Source organism: Brassica oleracea, chromosome C4 (genome assembly GCF_000695525.1).
Source record: "Brassica oleracea var. oleracea cultivar TO1000 chromosome C4, BOL, whole genome shotgun sequence".
NCBI lineage: Eukaryota > Viridiplantae > Streptophyta > Magnoliopsida > Brassicales > Brassicaceae > Brassica > Brassica oleracea.
Genome location: NC_027751.1, coordinates 45,535,876 through 45,539,930, shown reverse-complemented (window position 1 = coordinate 45,539,930; position 4,055 = coordinate 45,535,876). Strand labels below are relative to the sequence as shown.

The following is a 4,055-nucleotide window of genomic DNA, read 5'->3' as shown; positions in this document are numbered from 1 at the left end:
GAGCTCCTTTAGCAACAGATTCATAGCTAAAAGTGCATAGAAAAAAATAGTATATGATCACTTACGGTATCGTTGCAAGGCCAGATGAATCATGTTACCGCTTTTGTGTTTGTGTTGTTAGTTGGTGAGCGAGTGAGTGATTCATTGCTTTCGCGGTGGCTGAAACACACGTACAAAGGAATACCTAATCAATAAATAATATTGAAATTAACTCCGAAAGAGTAAAAAATAAGGAAAATAAGACCTTAGCTAAAAACCTAAGTTTACAGGATCATTGAATGGAAAGTAAATCAAAGTAACAAACATAAAATTGAACTGCTGATGACTATATTATTGCTGTCTTGCTCACTGAGTGTTTCCAACAGTCCAGCAATACTGGGAATCAGAAAAAAACCCCTCAATTAACACTAACAGTAGACCTAAAACCCTAATCGCAAGAATAGCAAAAAACCCACAGAGTAAAGAGAAGAAAAAGAAAGCAAGACACATACTTTATATGCATTTAGTTTTTGAGTGTGTTAATGGGATCGTAAGAGTCTCAGACACTTCTGCTGTCTACTCTTCTCATCCGTCTCTTACTCTTTTTCTTCAAATAAATCTGCAGACGCCCTGTAGCTTGGCCATTTCATCACACGGCTGTACTCTGTGGCTATCGCTGGCATATCTGCAGCTCTTGACCCCTCAGATCCCATGTTCCTCTGCTCTCTCGGAATCTTCTACATTTAGACATAGAGTTGTATGTGTAAAGAGAATGTTTGAACATGTATGAAAAAAGGGAAAATACAATTGACCTTTGTTTGTAATGAGGATTATTCCTCTTGCCAGTGCTTTGGCGTACACAAAAAAGTGTGATCAAATAATTTATGTATGAAAAACTATAGATAACACCCATACGTATGAGTGTATAATATATATGCTCACTTTGTGGCCATTGAGCAACAGTGTTCCATGTCAAAGAGCGGTTATGGATTTAAGATATGAGTTGGGAAGAGGATGTGGATGACAGACATAACCTCAAATGTCTTTGGTACGACTGCCTCGATCACCGATCCAACTCAAAGGAGAAAGTTGAACAAACCCCTCCTTAACTCTCCTGCCATGTGTCACTGTCGCAGAGCATCAGCTTCTCCTCCGCTAAGTTCACATGAGCTGGAATTAGAATCAAAAATCCACGGGTACCATGGTTGTAGTCACTCAAGGAAACTACAGACACGACCATCCCTCAGTTTTCAAATATATCTTAGAATGTAATCTTATAAACTGGTACCTGAAAAATTACATCAAAAGTATATTAAATATCATGGAACTGACTAAAATATTATAAACACACACAATAAGAGTCATAATAGACTTATCAAAGCAAAGAATCATGGTGATCTGAATGATCTAGATTCCTAACATCCACAAAAAATATAAAGAATACCAAAAACAAAGACAATCAATTAAAGCATTTTGACTGAGCTGGCAAGATAGGACAAAGTAATTAACTGAATCATTATTTCTAAAGACTAAATTAGATAGATAGTTACAGATGTATACAAACTCGATTTTCTAAGAAAGCTAAGCAAGTAATTGCATAGTTCATGCTTATGGAGCTCCTTTAGCAACAGATTCATAGCTAAAAGTGCATAGAAAAAAATAGTATATGATCACTTACGGTATCGTTGCAAGGCCAGATGAATCATGTTACCGCTTTTGTGTTTGTGTTGTTAGTTGGTGAGCGAGTGAGTGATTCATTGCTTTCGCGGTGGCTGAAACACACGTACAAAGGAATACCTAATCAATAAATAATATTGAAATTAACTCCGAAAGAGTAAAAAATAAAATTTAGATCGTAAGGTGGGAAAATTTTGAGATTGCAAGCTGGATTTTGTTTTTAAACAAAGATGATTATGAGTTTATAACGGAAAACCTGAGAGTCGAGGAAGAGTATGTCCACACCCAACAACTTGCCACCAGCCTTCAGATCAGCAATAGAACAGAGTAGTAGTATTAAGCCATTAAACTGAGAAAAAAATTTCTATAAAGATTGGAATTGTGAAGATGATTCTCTGAGATCATGACTTACCTTTTTTTATAGATGTAGATCCACCGCTTGGAAGAGAGATAAGAACAATTGAATTCATAATTTTGGTTTGTGTGTAAAAATATTTCATTGATGACAACGAATGAATGCAGCTTGTAACGCCTGAGAGGAGATTAATCAAGATCAAAATAACTCGAATCGACATATACACACCGACGCGAATCTACGAGAGTTGCAGAGCCACGATTGATGTTAGACCTGATCCGTCCATTGAGACGACGAACCCTAAAATTAATTGTTGGCTTCACTCACGTACACAAACCAAATTGGCTTAAAGGGTCCAATTTTGTTTGTTTCGTAAGCCCAACATGGGTTATTCTCACTTAAATCAAACGATGTGTTTCGGTGTTTTGGACACGTGTCGCTTTCTCGTGCAACGACTTTCTGTCCTTGATCCTAGGTGGCAGTACAAGAGAGAAAAGAACTGTTCTTTATATAAATAGATAACACAGGGCGACAACATTCTAAAAGTAAAAATCAATAGTCGCTCCAAGCAGTTTCTCGTTCAATCCGATCATGCAACTACTATGATGGGCCTCCCAAGGCAAGGTTTGACCGGAATCGTCCATCTTTCAGCACACTCTTAGTAATGTCACGAGTTATCCCGTTCGTTGAATACTTTTCCGCCTCAAACGCCACATTAACAAATGTTCCTTTAAGCTGCATGCATAACCTGTTCAAGTAATGCTCGGAACAGTGGCCGTTGGTGTGGTGAGTTTAGAGCTTCCACTATCTCAAGATAATCTGATGCTATAACCACCTCTGGTACTCGTAAGCTTCTCATCGCCCATATCACAGACCTCAATTCAACAACCATCCGGATGGAGACTAGTTTCTTCTTTTTTTTTTTGCTAATTTTTATGGGGAGATTAGCTTTTATTACATTTTTTGGAATTTATTAAACTCGATTAAAATGTATGTTTAAGTTGTATAGTTAAGTAGAAACTAATGTTGGTAGATTTATAAACTAATCTGCACAATTCTTCCTACAAATTCAAGAAAATTGAGTTAATGCACAATGCCATCCTTCCCCGCATGAATCATATATGGTTTCCAACTATTCTTCCTATTAGTTTCCATGTTAGTCTTAACGCTTTTGATCCATCTCTTTATTTTTATTTAGCATGTACTTTTCTTGCATTAAAAAAACTATATATTTTTTCATAATTTTACTTTACTTTTGTAGATTTGTAGAGTAATTTAGTTTTTTGTATAAGATAATTTTTTAGTTTCTAAGAATTCCATTGTTGCGCAAGTAGAGTATCTCACTCACTAGGATTAGAACTCAATTATTGTCATTCCTAAGATTGTCTTGATCATGTTGTTGTTTCATGGAAATATATTTCTTCTGAGTTGAGGATGTTACCAAAGTTTCGCATGAAACAAAAATCATACGACTAGCCTCTTAGAAAGAATTAAATACGTATAAGTACATATTCACTGAATAATCTCGTTACAACCTATGTTGCATGGAAACTCCGTTGAAGGTCTGTTTCACGTTTCGGAATCGGAATCTCTCGGAAACTTGCGGAAACGCATTGGAAACTCGTTTCTTAAAAATTTCAGTTTGAAAACTTAATGGAAACTTACATTTCTATTTTGGAAACTCGCGATTCTGTTTTGGAAACGTTTAAGAAACTCTTTTTTTTTTATTTTAGAACAATTTCTATAAATAATAATAAATATAAGGATTAGTTTGTTATTTTAATAAATTAGAACAATTTCTTCATGTTGTGAAAGGAACTGGAGCACTTACAATTTTATACATTCAGCAACAAGAAACAAGATTACTCCGCAAAGAGCATAAGATTTGGTATTTATGCACACAAATCTTCGTCTTCTTGTGCACACTAATCTTCGTCTTCTATCTAGAAGAAGTCTTGCATACAAGGATGGTCCCAATCATATGTGGGACGTTGGAGGTGATCAATTTGATTCACTGGATGAGACTAATCTTGGGAGACTTGAG

General features: G+C 35.8%; 1 long non-coding RNA gene across 5 annotated transcripts in view; it reads right to left on the bottom strand.

Moving 5' to 3' along the window:
* Positions 1–2,371, bottom strand: part of LOC106337707 — a 5,788-nt gene extending 3,417 nt beyond the window's left edge. The window contains exons 1-5 of one of the 5 annotated variants that reach the window (XR_001269108.1): positions 2,069–2,371; positions 1,913–1,960; positions 1,658–1,751; positions 492–1,267; positions 245–375 (exon numbers count right to left, since the gene is read on the bottom strand). This is a non-coding gene — a long non-coding RNA (uncharacterized LOC106337707). The other 4 variants (XR_001269109.1, XR_001269111.1, XR_001269110.1 and 1 more) reach the window with 4 other exon arrangements.
* Between the last annotated feature and the right edge of the window lie 1,684 nt (positions 2,372–4,055).